We start from the raw sequence: 12,414 nt of genomic DNA, 5'->3' as shown, positions 1-12,414 counted from the left end.
AGCAGAACTCTACAACACTGAGGACGATTGGTTCCCAACTGGAAAACAGGATTAAGATGTTACTCTGCAGCATTTTGCTCTCGACAAAAACCTCTGATATGATCCAGTTAGTTTTTAAAAAAAGAGTGAGATGTGTGGTTGTGGGCCAAGCTACTACCAGACTATCTCTCCAGTAAATGCATGCAAAGCTATTCATGCGCTGTAGCGCCACTGATGTATACAGATGCACGGGCACTTACAGACGCATCAGTCTAGAAATACCACATCGACACGCTTACATGAGTATATGTATTGATTGCTCGAGGGTAGGATGATTACTTTCCAAAGTGTTAATTCTGTTAGAATCAAGCGGGATCCCTAAGCATGCTGGGTTTATGTGGCGCTTTGAGATTGTCCTGGGATTTTTCTGCATCCAAGCAGAAAAAGAATATTAATTTAGATGTGTGATGACAGAAAACTAAACTAAACTGCTAGACTGTGATCACAGCAGGATATTTTACAGACAGGTTGGCAACATGTGCCTCGATATGGTTTAACTCAACATGGATCACAATGGACTTTGAGTCAACGTAATGGGATTTTTGTTGTCATTCTCCACGGTGTAATAATTAATTTCTCCTCAGAAAAAAATGAGGCAATTTAGGAGGAATCAGCTCCATGCTTTTTAAAGTAGAATGGACATGATAACATGAGGACAGTGGTTCCTGCATGGCGGGATTGTCTTTTCCGTTCCATCTGATCTTTTGAAATAGAATCTGTTTTGTTGTTGCTGTGATGTTAGCTACTGTCTTTGTACCTTGCACCTCTTGTGTACTTTAGTGGTAAAGTAGTCATTGTGAATTATGGTGCATACCAGTGTTTTCACTTGGAGCTAGCAGTGTGGCTCTAGGGATGGCAGTGTCGGTCCATCACTTTGGTCCAGACTGAAATATCTGTCCATATAAATGGGGACATTCATCATTTTCACTGGGAAAGAGGTGAAAAATTGTAATATGAAAAGTAAATAAACTGTGGAACAAATGTATTGGAATAAAAATTACAATATTGGTCTTTGAGATGTAGTGGTAGTATAAGTATAAAGTTGCATAAAATGCAATACTGACGTAAAGTACAAGTACCTCAAATTTGAAAAGTACTTGAATAAATGTACAATGTTACATTCCTCCACTGAATTTCGTTTTGGACTAAGTACTTGCTAATCTAATAAATTCCCATCAGCCTTAGCTGAACTTTGTCTTTAATTAGCAAGTGTTAGCGTGCCCACACACTAAGACGGTGACCCGGCTAAATGTTGCTAAATGTCAATGTGTTAGCATCGTCACTAACTGAGGGCATGTTAGCATGCTGACGTTAGCATGTAGCTCAAAGCTTTTCTGTGCTGTACAGCCTCACAAAGCTTCTGACGAGGCTGTTGACTCCAAATCATGTTATCATAGAAAATACCTCATCTAAGATGTTTTTCCAAAGTGACGCTCAACGAGTGAGGTTTCTGTAGGAGTTTCAATGCTGACTGTGAACTGAAATGTCCCCGGTTCAAATCCAGCTGGGGACTAGTGCTGCATCTCACGCTCCCTAATGTCTAAAAATGCTTAAGTTACTTAAAAGCTGTCAAGACTTTTATAAAAGGACAAAAAAACATGTGTGTTATGTATTTAGGGAACTTGATTCTAAGATGGTGGAACGAAATGTAACTTATATTACATTACATTACATTACAGTTATTTAGCAGACACTTTTATCCAAATCAACTTACAATAAGTGCATTCAACATAGGTATTCAAGAGAACTACTAGTCACCAGAAGTCAAAAGTGCATCTCCTTTTTTAAACATCTAAGAGCATAAACCAGAGCAAAAGTACAGTGCAGAAACAAACCAATACAAGTACAATAAGTGCCACAAACTAATATGAATACAATAAGTGCTAAGTGGAAGGCTCAGGGTAGCACTTCTTGAAGATTATTAGATAGAAAGACAATGTATTTATTGTTTTAAACCCTCTTTTGGTCATGACTGTGTAAGATAAAATGTAATTTTGTGCCTTTTAAGCCTTGCGTGACCTGCAACTCTCACCACTGTCTCACTCTGGCAAAATGTTTTAACACTCCCTTGATAATGCAGTTATTTACTGCACTTCACTGCTCCTGTCTTCTTTAACCACTCTGGTGAAGAGTGCTGTTAACAGACTGACACTTTCCTGTGGTTTGCTGCTCTGCAGGAAACTAGATCGAACGCCTCGAGATAAAACAATATAATGAGTTATTATGTGTGTGTGTGTGTGTGTGTGTGTGTGTGTGTGTGTGTGTGTGTGTGTGTGTGTGTGTGTGTGTTGCTCAGCTGTATGCTAATCTCCTCTTTTATCTAGCTTAAAGTACATCTTTCTTTGATCGCTGGCATTCACCTCTAGTTTATCTTTCACTCTCGCAGCTCTTGCAGTGTTCAGGGTCACCGTCTTCTTCATTTTTTCCCTTGATGACGGGCAAACAGTGTTGTCAGCTTCACCCTATCAAACAGGAGGTCACTACGCAGCATAGACAAGGGCAACAGCCACCTTTTCATTCAGCTCCCAGCTGGTTGTTGACATGAATCAGAGCATGAGCTCAGCAGAAAAAGGACAGGCACCACTTGACACATGGTTAGCTCGGCAGCGACGTACACAGTGGTGGTCCTTTTCCATTACTGCTCAGACTTGTAGTCAGACGTGTTTGTGAAACCGTTTGACTGCCCCAACGACACGCCGTGCAACACCGAGATGTCAAATATACTGTTCCTTGTGAAGTGCGTTAAAAGAATCAGTTTCTACTTGTGTGTTGTGTTGAAATCCCCCTACTGTGCTTTGCAGAATTTATTTTTTATAAGCCTTCAATTCCGAAACAAAGCTCTTTCTTTGACAGCTCTAAAGATGCTGTTCTGCTTTTTCTTCCTCTGTTCCAAAGTGATGCAACAACTACCAACAATGTGCAGAAGCTCCCCCCCCCCCCCCCCACACACACACACACACACACACACACACACACGCACACACACACCTTTCTCTCTCTCTGCTGCTATCTCTCTCTGACATAGCTCACTACATTAGCAGGGCCAGACAGTTAACATACACACACAGGATGCGCACGCACACACCTTGCTCATTGGACTCTAGCTGTCACGCACAGGGAGGGGGGGCAAAGGTTTGACAGCAGACAGCGAGTTGTTGCTTAACAGACAAGCGGTGAAACGCATGACAGTGTAATTGCAGTGAAGGGATAATTTGACAGCCGCTTGGTTATGATAGCTTGCAATTCTCTCATTCTCCCTGAATTCTTTCACTGACACATATACACACACACACACACACACACATACACACACACTGCATACACACACACTGCATACAAACAAGGTGCAGAAGCCAAACCCTTAACAGCATTTACCCATGTTCATGAGTTAGTTTGAGGTAAAGCCCTGTCATATTTTGCAATCCATTCTCACATTTCTTCTTCTGTTACAATCCTCTGTGTTTAGACGATTATAATCAGTATCAAGACATTGCAGCGCAGGAGGACTTAATGCTTGTGAGCCATACAAGTAGATATTGTTTTCCAGAGAAAGGTTTCAATTCTCATTTCATCGAGACTGACAGCACAATTCATCACTCACAGGTCTATGCAAGCGCCTTATTTAAACAATGCCAGTGCATCATTGCTCAAGGACTAAAAGAATGAGCACTGCGTATAGCGGCTAAAACTACCAACATTTCATCTTGTCCTTTTTTTCTCTTTTCTCTCTTCCTGAAGCAAAATGAAGCCGTCTCGCTTGTGTTCCTGTCTGCACAGGCTCCCGCTCTCGCTCAAGGACACGGATGAAACTGAATAAAACATGACTGACATCTTGTCATCTCACAGAGGACGGGCTGAGAATGGGAAGGGAAATAGAAAATCTCACCTGGACATAAAGGGAGGGGGGGGGGGGGGGGGGGGGGGGGGGGTGTATATGTGCACATAGAGGAAGCCTGAGCCTATATTCCATGTGAAATGATCAAGCTACAGTAAGCAACTCGGTGTGATAGAGAGTGAAAAGAGTTCATTACACTTGTCTACCAGCTACCACCCTCGTTTTATCTCATTGATCAGTGCTTTCTTAAGCTTACATTAAAATTGTAGATCCTCTGATTACTCAGGCAATTGCCCGGCCTTGTCGGGGTTCTGTTAATAGTAATGCCCGAAGTCTCGGTAATAACATTGTAATCTTCTTCTGATCTTAATCCAACACTGATCTTTTCCCTTGTTGATCATTCTTTTCCTTCCGTTTACTCTGGCTGTCTGCTCTTATTCTTCACTCTCTTCTTCTCTTTTTTACATTTTTGCATCTTATAGCTGTACATGAGACAGAGAGGCTCTCACACCTTCTGTGTTGAAGTGGCATGATGTATGCCTCTATCGTGCCTCTTTCATACCGTTCCTGATTTCCTCAAACTACTGTTTCATGAGCATGATGATCAGCTATTGTCAAAACGGTTACAGTGTCGGCTACAGCAACAAGCAGGACCACATCATCGGGAATGTGCAATGCACACACACACGCACACACAAACACACTGCAACTGATTATACAGCCATCAGCAGAACAATACATTTAAGTAAATAGTCTGCATGTGAGAGTTTTAGGAGTAAAAACGACTTGTCGCTATAAGCCAGTTATGTTTAGGGTTATGTGTTACTTATTATGATGGATAACAAGCATACAGGATACATGAATATGAGATATTATACAACAGTGCTTTGTAAAATCTTTCAAGTCTCTCCAACTTCAACATTTCTAGTAACTTGTTTCATCTGAAATTGTGGTTCAAATAGCACTTCTGTGACCTAGTTGTTGTATTGATTTATGATGACGACAATATACTCCTGGCTGAAAGTGGAACAGAAAATTGTGTCAATTAAAGGTTTGGCAGTTGCTACATATGAGTAGTTGTGCTGATTGTTTAGCTTTTTTCACGGATCGGATCAAGTTAGGAAGTTAAACAGCTCATAATTCATCTCTAATATCTATTTTATGTCAATGTGAAAACATCTTCAAACATCTGGATTTATTCAAGTTTCTCACCAACACTACATGTCCTGATCGCATATTTTACTGAATATTGGAGGATAACGGTCATCAGTAAAAGTTTATTTCACACTATGGTGGTAACGTTAAACTAATCCGCGGTTCACGTGCCGAACCGTGAGGAGGGATCCGTATGGATCAAACGCGGTCCGTTACACCACTACTTGTCAGTAATATTTGTTTCACACCTGGATGCGGTGACTGCAGTGTAAAAGTCTTCCTCTTCCTGCACATGCACAGCTATCAAGTCAGATGTTTTGCGCAGTAATTAGAATGCCATTGCTCATATTTCTGTCTTTACGTTTTGTATAATATAAGATACGTTGTTTTTAATTATAAACCTCTTGATGTAAATAATAAAATCATCTACTTTTTCCGACTGCCTGGCTCCGCAATGTGATTTCCTCAAGTCACTTAAACTCTCACCAACAGCTGCTGACCGAAGTGAGTTGGAGGCATCTCTTCGACTGAAGCAATTAAAAGAACAGCGGGATATAGATTTCCGTTGGCTTCGATGAATGTGGTTGGGAGGATTATAATGTGACTAATGGTATGCTCGCAGTCTTTAAGCATGCCTCTCATTAATATGTTGAGCCAACCGGCGTAGCTTGGTCTTCATCACTTCTCCTGAGATCCATTATTCGGTGCTGCGCTCAAACGATTCGCCCTCCCTATTGTACATATGGGTGGAGATGCCCATTGAGATTTCACACAGTTCAAACGACTTGTGCATGCTGTTCCAGGATATCAAATGGATACAGAACAGCCTTTCGGGCGGCAGGGTATTATACAATTCCCCTAGATCATATTCACCCACCAAGGTAAGAGAGTTGGATTAGGAACTGTGTGGGCAAGAGATTTGATGGAAGCTAATAGTCCTCAACATCATTCCTCAGCTATAGCTCATGATGGATGGCTTATTGATAATGTCACACAGGGTTATTCATCCTCTTCGGGGCTCAGATGTGCACAGTTTAAGCCCTGAACTGCACCCTCAATCTGGCAGGCAAAAGACAACCTGCACGCATTTCTAGTCTGTTTGCCAGCTTGGACCACTCCGCTATCCACCTGTCACAAGCAGCCTATCAATTTGTTTTGTAGCCTGCCATTCAGAGCGCGGCGCTGTTTCCAGCCTGTCTATCAAATAGAGGTCTTACGTAAGCGTCAGGATATAGCAGGCCGACAGTCAACGCTGTCGATGTGTTCACTACGCCATACGGGCCCATCAAAGCCGCCAGAAGTAGCCCATTACCTCTGGGCCTGTGAGAGGCCTGCACACAATTACAACCTGCAAGCTGGGAGATAAAGAGCAAAACGACATGTACTGTATGCTTTGCATAAGATCTGAGGCAGATCGCCATGGCAACCCTTGGTATGTTTTTAAAGAGTCACAGCTGCTTAATAGACCTTACTTTGGTTTGTAACATCATTTTCACATTTGCCCTGTACAAATTGTAAAAGCCAGACCGCCTGCTAAATTTTAATAGAATTCAATAGAATCTATATAATAAATAGATTAGAATAGATCCACCATTAAAGATTATTTCAGCGCAGGTGTTTGTGTGGCTCACACAAACACACTAACCGCCATAATAGACCACTGACGCAAAGGAAAGCTTTTGCTTTGCTTGTTTGTGATGGCTGTGTGTTGTTTCTCTAACTGAATTAATTAGTGCATTGTCAAGAGATCTCAAACACTTTTCTCAGGAGCACAGGTAATTAATTTATCATCTCAAGAGGGAAAGAAAAGAGTCTATTTTGATCACAATGTTGTATCTGTATCTTGTGATAATTACAACTTCCTGTAGGTGATTGTCCTGTTTTTCCTGTTAGTGTGTCTCCTTAGCTAAGTTTATTGGCCTGAAATAAAAGCTGTGGCAGACCACGTCCGAAAAAGGAGAGACCAGAGATCAAAGAGTTGCAGTTTAGCTTTCATGAAGGTATATTACAGATGCTGCACTGTGTCTTTCTGTCACATATTGTACTTGAACTGAAGGCATAATGTCGTCATTTTTACGACAAAATAAGTTATTTTCTTCAACATCTCAGGTGAAACAGTCTGATATCTCAAGAAAACGAAAAATGAATCAGCGATGCTGTAATAGTCATGCACATATGGCCACACTGGATTTGCTTATGAGAAAAGTTTAAAGGTTTCTTCTTCTTATTGAATTTGAGGAGGGAAATTTGCATCCTAAATAATTAATTTCATGTGCCGCATGAATTTGATCTTGTGCCAGCGGCAGTGGGCATGTAAACAGATGCTGTTAGATAAGCAGTCATGCCCATGACATGTTTTACACATACAACTGTGAATAATATATATATGATCAAAGGAAACATTAGCCGGCTATATACATCTGTATTTTACGGAAGTTAGATTTGTACAGATTGTGTACTCTTGCTTTGCTTCAATGGGTGTCAGTGTTTTCTCAGACTGAGGCCTTTATCACGAGTGAAGCACTTGCTGTGTGAAGAAAAAAACAACATCAACTGGTCAAGACTCTCAAGCAGGAGACTGCAGCTGCATCGTCAGCCGTTTTAACCTGGTGTGGTGCATTTGAGCAGATGACGACACTCTTATGAGAGTCATTATTCATCTGATTTTAGAATTCCACACTTGATTCAGTGCGGCGAGGCTTTTGAAGCGCTGCAGTGTCCGCCTAGAGCCAGCACAAACAAAACCTGTAAGCCGTGTACTGGTCCACTCACACAGACAGCAAGTCAAAGGGACTTGACTCCCTTACAGCGTCACTCTGAGATGCGTCACCTTCAGAATAAACAACTCCTTTCTTCCTAGATGGATCAAAACAAGTGTTTCCTTGCCAGGTTTGTTTTCACGACTTGATTTGATTGATTTGATGTTACAGCTCTTGTGAAACCTTTTTTAAAAAGTCTGGAGGACATGATCCGTCAGACTGAAATCCATCGGACTAATAAGACAGACTCCACTGATTGATTCGTGACTCCTTGAGCTTGAACTATTCATGGCCACTCTTTGTCTCTCCCACACAGGGTGCTTTAGATGCAACTGTTTTTCTCTGCTCTACTGTCGCGCTTCCAATCTCATGAAGGATTTAACTGGATTCATGTTTCATGATGTCTTTAGCAAGTCTTCAGTAATCCTTTGCCAGTGCAGTGGCCTGGAACAGTTTCAACAAATGCGCGTATGTTTGAGTTTTTATGAATATCCTCCGCTGTGCACAGTCGTGCAATCAAGGCCTTGTTTTGGCTGCCTCCTTTAACGTTTTGCATTGTCAGGCGATGATTAATAATTCTTTATCTTAATAATATACATACAGTATGTCTGGAAAATCATAGCTCCCCTTTAAACCTCTAAAATCTACCTGTTGGCTTGAAGCACTTAGCCTCATCTGACCTCCATCCCACACAAATCCAAATGTAATTTCTGTTAAATAGAGAGGTCAGTCGCTTCATATTAGCCAAACGTCATTTTAAAATCTGGATTCAAATTGATCTGTTCTGCCGACATCCACAAATTCCACTATCTCCCTTCGGCTGACAGCCATTGGCAGCCTGCAGCACCAGGAAGGAGCTGGAGTTGTAAATACATCACAGAGTTGTCATTTATCTCAATAAAAAAATAAAGTGTGCCTTGAGAGTTGCTCCTCTAAACTGCAGCACGCAGCGCAGCAGCTCTGTGGAGAAAAATATATTTTCAGCAGCTGGCATATGGAGGAGATGGAGGCTGAAGCAGGCTGAGCCAGTACAGATGGAGCTTCTTGTTGTTCACCAACAGCATGCAGTTCTGCTCCGACTCCTGGGAATCTGAGTGGAGAGAAACGACTTGGTATGTAATACAATTTTCACTGGAACCCAACAAATGTCACGCCTAATAATCCGTTTTTAATTGAGGAGGTTTTAGTTAAGAGTATGCATGAATCATTTGCTTTTTTTGGTTAATTTTGATGACTCACAGTTGTCAAGGAATTGTCAAAATCCTTTAACAACGTTTTTAAAACTGGAAAAATGCTTTGTTTTTTTTTGTCCAGGACAGACAGGAACATGGTTTCCCCTGTTTTACACATTTGTGTGCTCTAGTTTTCCTGTGACCATCACATAGCATGTGGAAACAGCTCGCTGAAAGGTATACATTGAGTATCCTACACAGCAGCGGTTACGACGACATACTCAGCATACAGTGCTATTTCAGAAAGAAATTTGTTTTTTATTTCACATTGTGCTTTTGCAGAAACTTTATTCAGCAGATATTCTCTCTTTATGAAAAAGTATGCGTATTCATAACCCATGCCGTATCTGGTTTGAAATCAAACGTATGTGGAAGAAATGCACATATATCCTCAACTTAGTCTTTAAAAAACATAACTAGATAGTGGATCGCACCACCCTTTGTTTGTTTTTCATGAAGGGAATAGCACTTCTTCTTCACTGTAAATGTGTACTGTGAAATTGTATGTATTTTTTCCTTTGAGTCATCACCAGTTTATTCTGTATGTGGCAGTGAATGCTGATCAGCCCATTGTGCCTACTACCATACTTGTCTGATAAGCATCTTTTCATATTGTTTCTATGGACATTGTTTATCTTTCTGACATTTGGGGTCCTTTTGATAACATACTGTATCATTCTGTCACAAAATAAAAACCTCAGAAGAAGAGTATACTACAAAGAGATCATCCTTCTGATCCTCATAATCTGTCCAAATCCTCGCGAACAATGTCTCCCCATTATGGAAATAGAAAACATGAGCATTACAAGTTTTATCCCCGGGGTCTCCCAGCTAGTCGTGCGACATTCGTGGGACCGCACTTGTTATATAGACCCCTGTTTTTTTTATTATCACAGATTACAGTGTCCATATTTTTGTTACATTGTGTGTTTATGGGCACCTAATGAAACACATGTTGTAAAAGCAGTCACCCCTGAGGTTCCATTACGATGACGCCAGCTCCTTCCGTAATGGACTGCTCCAGTAGGTGGGCCAGTAAATTAATGACTGTAAAACAATTCATCTCCAATAATGCAAGCCGGCAACTCGTTGCAGAAGGAGAGAAATGAGAATCAAATGGAGTCATAGTGTATTCACCTCCCTCCTACTCACTCCTTTTACTGTCACTTTAGCACATCCGCTCATCCAGTGCTCCCCACAGTTACTCCCACCTCAAAAGGAAAAAAACAACAAAACATTTCTCCTGTCTTTTACCATCCACTTAATTTTGAGACTTACAAATTCTATTAGGGTGATCTTGTGTGCATTGCACGGTTGCTGCAAGGGAGAGAGAGAGGGGGTGGCTGGGGGGGGGGGGGGGGGGGGGCAAGCCCCTAATACTAATAAACGAGCTCGATTTTGCCTCCCCTGCCCTATGAGATGGGAGGGAGATGGGGCAGAGTAATTGGAAAATATCCATGCCTCCCGTTCCAGAAAGACCCCCACGCTTCACACACACACACACACACACACACACACACACACACACACACACACACACACACACACACACACACCACCATCATCCCCTTTCCCCGGCTTAACCAACCACTCTCTCCTGCAGGATGAAATACACAGTCCCTGTTAAAAAAGAGAAAACAACACAATTCATCTGATTTCAGTAGTCTGCCTTTGTATGTGGAGGAGGAGGACGGGACACCAAGGTGAACAAAAGGACAGAAGATATAACGCAAGGCTTTCTGTGACATGCAATCTGCAAAGAGGGACTGGGGGAACGAGGGTGGAAAGGTTCAGTGGACATCAGTTGCAGTCTAAGACTCTATGCCCAGGAGTAATGGGACTAATGTCAGGGACAACCAACAAAGATCCAAATACAGATGGCAGTATAGACACACTGGACCTCAGAATCATAATCCCCTTTATTGGGGAGCATCTCTCTTGATGTACTTCTGTACACAGAAATAGCAATAACTGCTGGGGACCAGGACAACGCAGCTGGACAAATAAAGGTACGTTATTACCTTCTTGCAATTGTTGATGTTAATGGAGAAACTGGTGTGTAGTTCATATTTACAGTGCAAGTTTTAGGAATAAGAACAGAAGGCAGACAGTGATGCATGTCCACAGAATAATGTTCCCACCAGGCTTGTACCAGAGTGAGACTCCAGCTTTAATTTGTAACCTCCATTATTCATGAATTTAACATTGTAATAGCAGAGACACTGCAACACATTCCCCAAACTCACAGTCCCTCTGAAGACACTGCGTGACTTCATTATGTTGGAATTGAAACCACATGCTTCTGTCAGGCCTGGGTTGTACTTAACACAAGTAAAGCAGGCTGAAATCATTCTCTTTCTATCTCAAGTGGCTGAACTTGATGTTGAACTTGTCATCTCATGAATTAGTGAGAGTGAGAATGTTTCTGTAATTGAGATGTAGATGTGCTGTTCAAATGAAGAGATCGCTGTGTTTTGTTTGCAGCGCGTACTTATCTGACAACATTGTTAGATTACAATCCGTTTGTGTTTTAGTAGGTCAGCTATCATTTTCAATATTCCGTCATGTCACTCAAGGAACTTATCTGCAGCGTTTTATTTTGGTTCCACATCGCCATAGGTAAACATAGCGGCGTGTTGGCTTTGTGTTAGTTTCTGTTCCCTTCTCCTTTATATATCTTGTCCGTGAGATTATATTTGGAAGCGATTTTGGTCTATTTGCACAGATGACAGATGTGGAAAATTGCAGTACTTCATTTAGGCGGGAGGAGAAAAAAAAAAGAATAACAGCTTAAGTGCATCAATTCATCCACTGAAATAAAGAATACAAGAGTAAATGATCTCCTCTTAGAGCTGAAACATGCAGCGAAAGGTCATCCTTGGCATTTCAAATGAGGGGGAGTTTATAAAGAGACCATCAGAGCAACTGAGATCAAAGCCAGGCACGTATTTAAAACTGAACCATTCCGCTGTTGAATGGAAAACATGAAATGCTACAGTTCTAAGACTGAAAAGACCTTGTGAGCACCAACTAGTAGATATTTGTTTGTTCACTTCACAATAGGCCTTTTTGTGCAGCAGATATTCTGACTAGTCATGTTGCTACTATTGACTATTCAAGTGCTAAAAGAAATACTCTATTTCCCACTGAGATGTAGTGGAGCAGAAGAAGAATATCTCTGTGATTGAAAATACTCAATTAAAGAAGAAATACTACATTGTTGTGCTTAAGTACATTGTTTGAGTTGCTACTTCCTACCACTGGCTTCTCATACTGTGGTGTGTCAAAATGTTTTCTTTGAAAAGGGCATATTAGGTCAGAATTTATTCAAGAGTTAGTCTGATGTGTCGTCGTATAACATTCTCAATTGTGGCATCCACATAGCAACCTGGAT

Source organism: Cebidichthys violaceus, unplaced genomic scaffold, assembly GCF_023349555.1.
Source record: "Cebidichthys violaceus isolate CVI_PGR_0920_01 unplaced genomic scaffold, fCebVio1.0.p SCAF_27, whole genome shotgun sequence".
In the NCBI taxonomy this organism is placed as follows: domain Eukaryota; kingdom Metazoa; phylum Chordata; class Actinopteri; order Perciformes; family Stichaeidae; genus Cebidichthys; species Cebidichthys violaceus.
The sequence above is the reverse complement of the archived record's forward strand: the minus strand, read 5'-3'. Positions refer to the sequence as shown.